This window comes from Lonchura striata, chromosome 15, assembly GCF_046129695.1.
Source record: "Lonchura striata isolate bLonStr1 chromosome 15, bLonStr1.mat, whole genome shotgun sequence".
Lineage (NCBI taxonomy): Eukaryota > Metazoa > Chordata > Aves > Passeriformes > Estrildidae > Lonchura > Lonchura striata.
Window position 1 is genome coordinate 17,254,060 of NC_134617.1, and position 13,604 is coordinate 17,267,663.

The following is a 13,604-nucleotide window of genomic DNA, read 5'->3' on the forward strand; positions in this document are numbered from 1 at the left end:
CATGTTTGGAGGGGAAGCAACAGAGGGATGGGACATTCTCTAAAGTGGTTTGAGGCCATTCCTGAGCCTCCTCCTTCTCCTTTCTGTGTGGCTGAGCTTTCAGAATGTGTGACTAAAGGAAGACTTGGAGCCCCCTGTGCAGTGAGGGTTCCACCAGCCTGCCTGGCCTTGACAAGGGTCCCCAGTGGACATGGTGGTTATGAGAGCTCAGCATGCTGAAAAAAGCAGGCAAGGCAACATCTGCTCCCCTGGCTGGCTGCACTCACCTCTGCTCTCCAGTGCTTCTATATGAGTGCTGGTCCCACTCCATGACTGGGAATCCTATTATTATTGTAATAGTAGTAATAATAATAATAATAACAACCCAAGTGGGAACTCAGAAACTTACATCTGGAAAGTTAAGACATGAAGACTGTTTTGTTTTACTTGTATTTTTTGTTGCTTATTTTTATGACAGATCTGTATTTCAACAAATGTTATCTCCTTCCCTATTATAACAAATCAGAAAAAAGTAAACAAAGTTATTAGTCATCATCTCCCATACTCTGCTTTCTGGGCATGTCGGATTGGTTTGGAGGGGAGGTGGGCAGGGAAGCAGAGAGCATCTGCTCCCTCACTTGGGATGGGAACTCCCCCAGAGATGCTGCCAGTAGTGCCTGTTCCTTCAGGGAGGTTTGCAAAAGGGAGGAGGAATCTGTCTCAAACCTGTGTTTGTCCTGGAGGGCTCAGGCTGTGTCATTCATGGACAGTGCTGTGCCTCTCCTTGGCACAGCCAGAGTCCCAGCTGGTCTGGCTGGTGATGGCTGTCTCCCTGAAGGCCACAAAGATCCCAGGTAACTGCTGACCTAATGGATTTTCCAGTAGCTTTTGACACGTCTCACCCTGGAGCTGATAAATTCAGCTGTTAATTCTACGGCAACCAAACAAGATAATCCCAAACCTCATCCTTTAAGGTCATTAATAATTAATGGAAACATGATGGGGTTAGTCACAGAACTGGAGGGCTGCAAGGGATGTCTACAGGCTCTTTAGGCTCAGGGGGAACCTTCTCAGTCTCCAGAGCTCCCTGACAGGAAGGGGCAGCCAGGTGGGGGTCAGGCCCTGCTCCCAGGGAACAAGAGACAGGACAAAAGGAAATGGCCTCGAGTTAAACCAGCACAGGTTTAGATTGGATATGAGGGAAAAATTCTTCCCCTAAAGGGTTATCCAGCCCTGGCACAGGTTGCCCAGGGCAATGATGGACTCACCATCCCTGGAGGGATTTAAAAGCTGTATAAATATGGCACCTGGGATCATAGTTTAGGGGTGGGTTTGGCAGTGCTGGGTTAACAGTTGGACTCGATGATCTTGGAGGTCTTTTCCAACCCAAATAACTCTACTCACCCATGTGGGACTGATGTTTTAGTCCTTCCCAGATTCTGTTTGGACACTGTTTTTCCATGAAGCTGTTTGACTTGGGAAGGGGAGGTGGGAGGTGTTTCCAGGTGAAATGACAGCAGGATGCTGACACACAGCCCTGGTGTCCCACAGTCTATCCCAGAGGCCAGGACAGCCTTGCTTCCCCAGCTCTTGGCCAGGCTGGGAGCTTTGATGGCAATGAGCTCTGAGAGTCTGATCAGTGTCAGATGTGCAGAGTTTTGATATGAAAAGCTGGAGGCTGTGGGTGGCATCTTCACTCCCAGCATCACCTCCACTGCTGGCAGATGCCGAATTTGGGGTCTGGAGGTGCTGGGTCTGGTGGTGCTGACAGTCCCAAGGGGATGGGGGAACGTGCCTTTTTACCCCACACACAGAAATCTGATCTGTCCCAATTAATAGAAAGGATTCTTTTGCCCTGATGCACAGCAGTGCAAACTACAATTTTCTGCATTATCCCTTTTCTAGGTCTCCCCCCTCACCCCACTGTGTGGTTCGGCATCTGCCCTCCCAGTCTCAGGCTCAGGTTTCTGCTCTCACTCCTGCCTTCTGTAAATATTATTTCAGCATCATCAGCAGTTGCTCTGTTTCTCCTTCCCTCTCTATGGATATCAGAATCCATCATGATCTTCAGATCATCTTGAAGTCCCTGATGGTGATGTTGTTCAGCTGATCAGATGAACAAAGGCTCCTGGAGCTCCCTCTCAATCACTGATTTTCATCCCTGCTTGATGCAGAATGTTACAATGGATGATCTTGCATCCAGTTTATATGCAAGCCACCGAAAAAGTGACTTGGTTGGGAAGGCTCAACCTGTTAGGATGCTTTAAAAAAATGTCCAGGTTCAATAATATCTTGAAATGGTTTTCAGTTGAGCTTTGAGAGAGAAAAGATGAGGGAGTGAGCCTTTGCCATGATGAACTGGCTACCTGTCTCTCTAAGAACTGCCCTCCACAGTGGCTTCTGGAGAATTTTGTGCTCTCTGTGCCTTTCCCAGCCATGCAGGACATCTGGATCCTGTATGTGACACCTTCTGTTGGTGCCAGCAGGTTCTGGTGAATCTCAGCTGTAAATGTCTGCAGTCCCTTGCTATAAGATGTCTCTTGAAAAAACTTCTGAAATTAAGATGCTGTAAGATTTGGGTAGTTTAAGTATTAGTGAATTCTGGCCACTATGAAGACATCTCATAGGCCAGCTCTTTCCTGGCTGGTGTTTTAACATCAGTTCATAGATGCTGATTGTCTTGGAGACCTGGATTTTGACTGTCCTTGTACACTCACATCCTCATGTGTGACCTAGCCCTAATCTGTGGTTGAGTTACTGGGAGATTAGTTTAGTTGTCCTTCACCAACATCTCAGCCCCCTTGGTCTTTGCCAATTGCTTTTCTCTCCAGACTAGAAGTACATGAGCTTTTGTTCTCTGAGTAACAGACTAAGGTATTATAAATTGGATTTACACAATAGTATAAATGATATTTATCTCACTGTAGCTCCTTTGGGTACTTACAGCCCTTTACAACATTTCAAACCTGCACAGACCCACCAGTCTATCCTGGGGTCATAGATGAAGAGCTGAGTGTGATTCATGACACAGGATTTTTATCCTCAGGGTTGGCCAATTTTACCTCTTCCCATCATTTTACTTGGAGCACTGAGCTCCAAGCAGCAAGAAGTCAAGACAGCATGAGCTCCAAAACACTTGAGATCCAGGATATCCTGGGTCAGGAATCACAGGTTTGTATCAATATCCCAACTTCAGACAGCACACAAGTCCAAGTTTGTTCTTTTGAACAGAAAGGTAATATACCACACCTGAAAAACTGTGCAGGAACCGAAAGAAGCCACAGGTGCAGCTAAGCAAGGCACTGCCAGGAATGCCTTTTTGGGGAGCACTGCTGAGCTGGTGGCTGGCTGCCTGTGTCACCTGCTGGGAAGGAAGGGACCTCAGCTGAGGGGGTCCCCTTGAAAGGATGACTGCATGCAATTTGTGTCCTCCAAGGATGGCTCAGGCACAACGCACTTGCCTAGACTGTGCTGGCCTTTGAAAACTGAGGTGTTTTTATTTCTAACCCTTAGGTAGTTCAGTTCTTACTAGAGTAACCCACTCATTGCAACCATGCACCCCCTCACTGAAATCATGCTTTGTTACATATCATGTAACAGACAAGAGCTGATTTGAGAACTGCTGGTCACCTCCTTTTGTCGGTATGGCAGCATTTGGTTGCTTGCAGATATATCTGAGGCTCACCTCTCTGGTGAGATCTGTTTCTCCTATTCCTGCCTGAAGAAAACACCTTTCTTTTCCCTGTATCTGGAGCTGACTTAGCTTGGTTTCAGAGAATCAGAGGCATAATTTGCTTGGGCTGTGAAACATAAGCATTTAAAGTCTACACACTGAGCACTTAGGGCAGTTATGGTGTCCTGGTTTCCTGGGAAGCACAGCTCCACTCATTATGTGCAAGTCACCCAGGCTGAAAAGCCACTGGTCATTCCCTCAGGTCATGGACTGCACTCCAGCAGCTCCAATTACCTCAGCAGAATGGGATCACCCATAACAGCCTAAGTAAATCAGGAAGTCACCAAACAAGGGAAGTAATTACAGCTTCCTTCAATCCTGAAAAAGCAACCTGTTCTTTTACGACCCATCAAAACCATGTGTTTGCCTTTAGTGGTTAAAATAAAGGGTGTGCAATTTGGGAATAATCCAGCTATGAAGTTTCCTTAGTAATTGGCAAATCCTGAAATGTTTTCACTTCTGCAATTTAAAGGTGGTGAGCATGAAATTAATTTAATTTTCTTTTAGATTAGCCTTTAAGGGACACTACAAAACCAAAGAATGACATTCTCAAAGGGTGAATCCCCATTTCACCCATTTGACATAATAATTATTTTATTAACTACCTTTAAATTTCACTTTTAATGTCATTTAGTAATGCAGTAAAACCAGAATATCAGTCACTGTAGCTCTATCAAACATTCAGAATTCAAAAAAATATTTACCCTTTTCAGAGAAAGGTCTAGAATATTACTCAACTCTATCAGAGCTACTATCACTTTACATAACTCTTACACTCTTGTTTTTCAGATCTGGTTTCAACACACCTATTCATTTGATTCATATTCAATTGTAGGAGAAAAAACCCTTGTTTGCAATACGTCTACCTGCATTTTTATACAGCACTTTTCACTGCTTAGGGTACCGGTGTGGGAGATTGTTTTAATGGATGAATCTTTTGGACATCTGAGTAGGAACCAGTTCCTCTCTGTGGAAATGCACAGTCTGATGCCACATGGTCTTTGTGGCTGAGCTTAGGCTGAGATATGACTAATCTGGCTGAAATCAGGGCATGACTCAAAATCTGTCAAATGCTGTGCATCCCTGCTCCAGGGCCAAGACACAGGATGTTTAATTCTGTGGAAAGTTTTTCACCTAAATTATACTTCATTCACTTTCTTCTTTGGAAAAGACTTTTAAAAAAAGAGTAACAAATATATTAGAATATTACTCCCAACTTTTGGTTGGGAGAGTGTCTAAAGATCACATCTCTATTTTAATTGAAAATTAGATCATAGTCTTACATTGTTCTGCATTTATTCAATACTCGTGTGCCAAATGTTCAATACCCTTTATATCACATAATTCACTTGACCAAGGTGTCTGTTTTCTCACTTCATGAACCATCTCCAAACCTCTGCCTGTTTCTCAAATGTATTTATTGCTGCTGAAGCCAATGGCTGTACCCACAGTAGGCTGTGACCAAGCAATGAAAGGCAGATCAGGATCCCAAAATTAGGCTCTTGGTGTTTCTGAGAAGGAATTAAAACCTGGATGCCCCCCTGCTCCTCTCTGAGGACCAGACCTGCACCTTCCCAGAAAATCATTCTTCTTCCCAACAGGCCCAGAGCTTCCCAGTCACAGAGTTTGTGATATACTGGGTGTTCTTCAGCTGCCACTGAAATGTTGTGTTGTCCTTTAAACTGGGCACAAGATCTTTTTGAACTGAGAAAAAGGGCAGCATCTGCTTAGGGCAGCAATGCCAGCTGCTAATGAAAATCTGGGGAGAAAAGGGAAAATGACAGAACCCTCCAACACCAAGCTGTTTCCACAGGCTCCGTGATCCTCTCTGCTCCCCACGTGCTCCTTTCTGCAGTGGCTTTCCCAGACCCACTCTTTGTTCACTGAATCATCCTCTCCATTGCCGAGACACCTAAACATTTCCAAAGGAAGGCAAGAAACCAGGTCAGCAGAGTCAAAGTAACCAAAGGAAAAACCACATATTCTTGTACTGAGAAAAAAGTCAGGAAGAACAAGAATCCCGTAAAGTGGGATTTAAAAGAGGAAGAAAAAGAAAATACCCCCAGAGTGCGCTTGAAAACCAGTGGCAGACAGCTGTAGCTTATTTGGTGTCTTATATCCCAATGGCTCAACGAGAAGAGCAAAGTGGATGGTACAGCCTCTGAAAATCCTATGTCCAAACTATTTTGGGTTTACTCAACATAACTACAGAATTGCAGCTGCACTCTAACTACCTCTGTCCCTTAAACACATGAGGAGCAGCCTGCCTTGGAACACTAAGCTAAGGTGCCACAGAAAAGATGTCAAAATATTCTCTGGTAGAGAGTAAGAGCAAGAGCAGGACCTCCCTGTTGTGTGCTTCTCCCTCAAGAGCCTGAATGGCAGCCACACTCCAGCCCTGCTTCCATGGGCTGGTCTGCCCAGAAGCCTGCTGGACTGATAAGAACTTTCTTTCTATTGCTTCCCATTATATCTTTGACCCTTACCCTGTTCCTTTCTGGATTTTGTTTTCCAAAGTAGCTGGCACACAGCTGCTTGTTTGTGGCTCTCACACTAACAGTAGTGGGTTCTGATCTCAAAACGTGGATGTTTTAGGCCAAAAAATAACTCCTCAAGTATTTGTTGGCTTCCTCAGGACCGTGGAGCAGCCCCATGGACACTGCTAATCCTGCCCCAGCACCCCATTTGACTGGGGCCATCTCAGCTGCCACAGATAAACTGCACTCATGGAGCTCACTTGCAATTTTGAAGCTCAAGCCATCTGGGAATGTAGACCACAATGACCAAGGAAAGTTGGTCAGTGAATTGCCAGTGAATGCAGAAAGAAAAGAAAAAGAATATGGGGAAAGCAGGAGGTAAGAACATGAACACTGTTTAACACTCAACATATTGAGTCAAATGTATGTGAGTGATCTTCCCTTTGGTTAAGATTAAGACCTTGGATCAAACCTTTGATATCTGGATGGGGATTAGCTGAATGAATTGTTTGGCAGAGACACCAGGTGGCTACAAAAGGTAAAACTCACCTATCAGTGACATCTTGGGTATGTTTGATATGGTGCCAGTAAAGAAATCATGATTCATGTCTAGATTCAGATGTGGAAGGAATGCAAACATCCAAAATGCCTTTTCCCAGATTTAAGAGTTCAGACCCAGGGGTTGGTTTTGTCTCTATGAAGGTAAACTTAGTCCTCTAGAGGGCATGGTTACACTGATTATATATTTAATAATTAATCAGTATTACCTTGGCTATCTGCTAATTTTTACTGGTGTTAATCGGGGGGGAGTCAATGAACTGGCACAGGTGAAGTCCATTTTCTTTAAACCTTGTTGCAAGGCTTTCCATAAAATCTCTTTTCTTAAGAAGGCTGATCCTGTATGGGCAGGAAGTTTTGGGTTTGATCATTGGGTAAGCTTTCCAAGAGGTATTTGGAATTCATTCCTTCTTACCAAAATCCAGTGTGAAAATCTATTTTTCACATGTATTTATGCTCCTGCTTTGGTTAGTCCCTGCATCCCTTGGCAGCAACCTGGACTGGGTTGTCTGAATAGCAGAACGATGTGGGATTAGAGTCCATCCTTCTCAGCAAACATGGAAGCTCCAGACATTAGATGGAAATTATTTGTATTTGGCCAATCTGGTGTTGAACTTACCCAACCGAATTTCCAACTTAACAAAATCAGGAGAATGTCAACATGGCCACCATCTGTCTCACTGCACGTGTTTCCCTGGTGAGCGAACAGACCAGAGGGCAGAATTCAGAACTGCACAACACAACACAACACAACACCAAAGAAACTTCTGCCCAAGATGACCCAAAAATCCACCTCTCTGCCAGGGCAGAACAAACTGTGTGAAGTCTTTTTAATCTGGAAGTCACATCTTTGTGGAGCTTACACAAAGTTCACTTTTCTGTAATGGAAACATCTGCATTTTATTCAGTTTTACAATATTTAAATCCCCTTATAAAATAAATGGCTACTTGCTGGAATAGTACCCATCTTGAATGTCCAAGATCTGATGAATTTTAAAGCTATTTTCTAAGATGCAGTAGAGGAAGAGCAGGACTGAAAACAGCCATCAGCCACTGCTAGGAAGGGAGAAGTATCAGTCTCCTTTTTGTAGCTTCCTTCAGCTTCTGAGTACATTCCACCTTCATAACATGTTAAGATTTCCCTCTTAGGTCATCCCTAGTGTCAAGCCAACACCTAGGAACTGAAAAGAGCATTAATTGCATTAATTGGTTGTAATCACTGAGCTGTGACACACATTTTCCCTTCACTTCTTCAGTTACACCTGGAAGTCACCCTCAGCCATCACCTTCTCCTGGTCCTGGAACATGATGATTATAGTCTCACATTTTCTCAATTCTAATACTTTTTTATGAGTTCTTTCTCATGACTGAGGGAGGGATGTTCTTAACTGGTTTAAAAGGCCTTTGTTAACTGGCCTTTGACTTAATCTACTTTTCGCAGTTCAAAGTGGATCTTGCAAGGATGGGCTGCCCTTCTCTTGTCCCTGCTCAGACTTTGGAGAAGGCCAATATGATGTGTTGCTTCACACAACTTGTCAGGGGGTTTGCAGGAAGAATACAACCTAGAAAATGTTCTTGTCCCGGAAACTTGATGCTGATCTGGTAATCTATCCTTTATCTGAAAATGGATTATTGTTGTCTTGGTGACATCATAGAGACCTGTTTTACTGCCAAAACCTCATTCACTGTAGGCCTGGTGTGTGAAATTACTAAAATAGGACTTGCTCCTCAAACACAGGGCTGGATTTCTATGCATAAGTAAACTCCTTTCCATAGCCAAGCCAATAAATACTAAAATGTACCAGGTGCATCCAGTTTTATTCTCTGTTTCAGGATGACAGCCAGGCAAAATACTCTCCTTCAAAACAGAAGAAAAGATGTAATTTTCTGTTCTCCCCTTTTCCTTCATATTTTGCTAATAGTTGGATTTAATAACAGCAAGAATTTCCTAAAGTAGTGCAAATCTCCAGTTGGTCTCTGTCTCTCCACATCCACTTGCTGTGGACTTCCCAGGTTCTGTGGGCATGACAGTTCTGTGTTTAAATCAGCAGCTCCCTGGCCTCAGCCACCTCAGCTCTGTCACAAAGATAATGCTCTAATCAGCACCAAAAATAAGGTAAGAAACTGGTTATGCAAAGAAGGTTCTGAGGCCAGAGGTGCCCTGATGAGGTCACTCCCAGCTGATCCAGGTTCCTTTGCAGCCTGTGGTGCAGACATCCCCTGACACGGCTGTGGGCTGGACAGACTCCTGTAACTTTTTGCAGCACACATGAAAACACAGCGTGGAGGCCACTGGAGAGAAAGGAGGGGCTGGACAGGGTTGTGCTGGCTGCAACACTGGACATGCAGATCCAGGTCATTGTTACTGCAGCCATCTCCTAATTCATCCATAGCACCCATTTTTAGGCCTTTTCAGCATTTCCCTCTTGCCATCAGCTGCAGAGGGTTTGGCCACGCTTCACTTTGCTTGGCTGGTGTGAGTGGAGGAGCAGTGGCCCTGTGATCCACACCCATCTCTCCACCGCAGCGCAGGCAGCCAAGCACTGCTGGCCCTGGTGGATATTGCTCAGCAGATCTTTGTCAGGCTTATTCAAACAAGATATGTTACCACTGACCTACCAGCTTGAGGTTCATGCCTCTGACTCCAGGATACTTCTTGGTGTTGTTTGTTCATTGAAATAATTAGTTATTGTAAGATTATCACATTAAAGGGGATTTTTTGTTTACTTTAAGACAAATGGTATTCTCCTTGCTGTCAGGGGCTGGGTAGGTACTTTATTCTTTTACTTTGCATTCCAGTGTGGGTTTGGGTGCATGAACATGAGAGAACCTCCACCTTGAACAGAGCCAACTCCTTTCCAAATCTCCCTCACCCCTTGGCAATGTTATTCATTGGTGGCTCATGCAGCTCAGGCCTTTCTAAGTGAAAGGTGCCAGTCAAGCAGAATTATGCAGTGGTTTTGCAAGAAGCCAACTCACCTGTTTGCTGGAGTCTTGGATCAGACCACCAAGCACATTTTCACTTCTGCCTAGGAACAAGCCAAAGCCACAGAGTCCAGATCCAAATCTGGCTTCAGGCTCTCATGGCCTGATCCTGATGGACTGTACAGCTTCTTCACTTAAAACACCATGAGGATATCAAAGAGTGGCTTCAGATGAGACCCTGGGGCATGACAGAGCATCAGTCCTGGTTCAGAGCCATCACGGGCCATGGTCTAACCAACTTTTTACTCTTTAGATAAATGTATTTAGAGATTCTGTTCTGATCTCCTTTGGATGATTGCCGGGCTTTTACTTTACATTTCCTCCCTTCCCAGATCACACAAGATCCCAGATCATCTCAAACATTGCACATCAAAACTGATGGTGGCCCATATTACTTTCCCAATGCTTTTTTTGCCCATAGAGTACCAGGTATTTTGGATCTGACATCTGAAATGGCTCATTTTCTTCATATTTCTTGACTGAATTCAGGGGAGCTGGCTGTGCTGGGACTGCAAGGAGGAATGTTAATTTCATTAACATGAATGTTAATTTAATTAACATAAATGTTCCTTCTTTTTTAAAGGAACATTTAAGAACTAGCATTTGCTGTGGGGACTGATAAGGAGGCATGTGCATCTCATGCACCCTTCTGAATCTCAGGTCCAAATCTTAATGAACAAAACTCTTCATCAAAACTCTTCTAGTGCCAGGAGAGAGGCACTTCAGAGTGTCCAGTCTAATGCATTAAATTATTCCTTTGGACATCTTGACAGTTTGTCATTTTGCTGGAAATACCATGAGAGAATGTAGATATTTTCATACAATAATTTATCTTAAAGCCTAAATGTTTCTATGAACCATTAGGAAGAGTAGGCAACTAGATATCCAGCAGAGCGTTGAGGGGTGGGAGCCATCCTGTAAAAAATTCCTTTCCAAAGTTGAGTTTGACTGCATCCAGCCCAGCACTCTGTGGAGGGGCATGTGTGGAGGTTCCCTGGGAGCAGACAGCAGGAATGTAGCTATAGGTCTGGGGAGTTGTTGCATTTCCAGGCTGAGATTATTATTACTGTGTTTCCAAATTTCCTTTCAAGTTCCTAATTACCAACAGCCAAACCAAACTCACTTGAAGACAAGTCTGTGTCCATCCATAGCCCTACAGCACTGCCAAGCTAGATTCTGTTACAGTGCTTAGGAAAAATTACTTTCTATGACTTCAATGCATTTCTGGTTTTCAGTAATACTTTTGATTCTGTTGTGGCTTCCTTCTCCTTCAGTGACTTTACCTCTGTGAAGTCCCTTGCCACCACAGATCAAGGGCTAATCTTTTCAGGTCAGTTTCTGGGAATTTAAGTAAATAAGTGGGCATTCCCATAAATCATGTATTTTCAGAGGTCAGTGAAAGTGCTTATATTTCCATTGCCTCTGGAGAGACTTTTAGCCCTGGCTTCTTGATAGATCAATTAAATTTCTTTTGCTGACAGAAATAAGAATAGCACTGCTTGCAAACTTATTACATCCCTTATTTGTGAGGGATATTGGGAATGTGGCTGCCAGAACTGCACCCCCCTAAGAGCCCATCCTGAGTACCTCGACTTGGCCAAATTCCCACTGACTTCAGTGGCAGGTTCAGTTGTGGAAGGAAAGCCAGTGGGATCCCAGGGGCATCAGGAAGACTACCCAGCAGGTCAGAGACCTCAGCCCTGGGGGCACCTCTGGGTGCTGTGCCCAGCTCTGGGGGCACCTCTGGGTGCTGTGCCCAGCTCTGGACCCTCAGCACAGCAGGGCCAGGAGCTCCTGGAGCTGAGCAAGGGCCTGGAGCATCTCCGTGCCCAGGAAAGGCTGAGGGAGCTGGGGCTGCTCAGCCTGGAGAGGAGCCCAGAGAGAGGGGCCTCAGCCCTGGCTGTCCCTGGCTGTCCTTGGCTGTCCCTGGCTGTCCCTGTGTCCCCCAGTCTGTCCGTGTCCCCCAGCCTGTCCCTGTGTCCTCAGTCTGTCCCTGTGTCCCAGTGTGTCCCAGTGTGTCCCAGTCTGTCCCTGTGTCCCAGTCTGTCCCTGTGTCCCAGTCTGTCCCAGTCTGTCCCAGTCTGTCCCTGTGTCCCCCAGTCTGTCCCAGCCTGTCCCAGTCTGTCCCAGTCTGTCCCAGTCTGTCCCTGTGTCCCAGTGTGTCCCAGTCTGTCCCTGTGTGTCCCAGTGTGTCCCAGTCTGTCCCTGTGTCCCAGTCTGTCCCAGTGTGTCCCAGTCTGACCCTGTGTCCCAGTCTGTCCCTGTGTCCCAGTGTGTCCCAGTCTGTCCCAGCCTGTCCCAGTCTGTCCCAGTCTGTCCCTGTGTCCCAGCCTGTCCCAGTCTGTCCCAGTCTGTCCCTGTGTGCAGCACTCAGAGCAGCCCCAGGCTCTGCTCCAGCCCCAGCGATGGCCCCGGAGCCCCGGGCAGGGCTGAGCCCAGGAGCTGCCCCTGCCCAGGAGGCAGAACTCCTGCCCTGGCAGTGCCAGCCCTGAGCAGAGGGTGCAGAGGCTGTGGCTGTCCCTGCTGGGGCCATTGCAGAGCTGTGAGCACAGCCTGAGTGCCCTGAGCTCTGGGATGGCCCTGCTGGAGCAGGGAGGTGACCAGGTGAGCCCTGTGGCCCCTCAGCCTCTCCCACCCTGGGGCTCTGTGTGATCCCATGAAAGCAGCAGCCAACCAACACCAAGGGAGTCAGAAGACATGGATCACACTCAGAGCAGCAGCAGAAGGAGGTGGTTTGCTTCCAGGGTGGGTGAACTCCAGTTTTCCTGGGCTTCCATAGGCAGATGTGTGCCAATCTCCACATCCAGCACACATGCACATGGACACCACTGCACTCTTGGAAAGACAGGTGACTTTCAAGAGAAGAGGAATTCTTTTTGTAAGAGATGTAAAGGACCTTAGTACAGAACAAGGACAGAGAGTGAGGAGCAAGGCACTCTCTCCAAAATGAGTTAAAAAACATACAGATGTAGAAACAGGTGCTCAGGATATGTCTTTCCCATCTTATATCCCTTTCCAAGCTAATCCACATTTGAGGACACAAAATACAGTAAGCATTCCTCCTTCTTCCAATACAACTGCATTCATTCTTCCATCCCACAGCTTTCAGCACCAGGCATATTCCATCCACACAGAGCATAGCTTGCATTCCTCCTCCACCACAGACACACATCCTACTCATGGTCTTCCATGCTTGCATACGCACAGTGAGTGGAGAATATTGGACTCACTTAGATATTGGCTGTAGCTCCAAGGTGTGTGATCCTCTTCATCTTTGCACGTTCTCTTCAGCTGCACTGAATTCCAGACTCCACTGGATTGCTTCTTCTCCTTTAAAAACAACCTGTGAAGGCAGGGAGAAATGGTAATCAGACATTGTTTCAGATACATAGAGATGAGTATTAGGTGGAAAACCCCTGGCTGATCACCTGTACATCCAGGCCAGCAGTGTCTCCACTCACTGAATTAGAAGTTCTGGGCCAGTCACAGTGTTCACCGCAGACCATCTGATATATTTGGGCTCCTGATCCTGAGCAGAGCATTTAGAATGAAAAATGCTGAAGGATTCAAACCAGCAGTAGCAAGGCATGAATGGTTTGGTTTTGTCTTGGTGCCTGGCAGACAGACATGCCAGTGGGTATTGCAGCATAAATTTGTGTGACCAATTCTTTGTGGTTTTAATACACTGCAAAAGAGTCATCCAAAGGACAGGCCAGGTAATGTCCAGAGACATTTGCACCTTGCTGAATGGGAGAGTGAAGAAATTGTATTTCTACTGAGTCACATTTCCCCGGTTCTGTATGAAATCCTTGCCACAGGGATGGGAGTCCCTGCTGCAGTCCCACCCCTCCCTCATGATCCTTCTCCAAGGG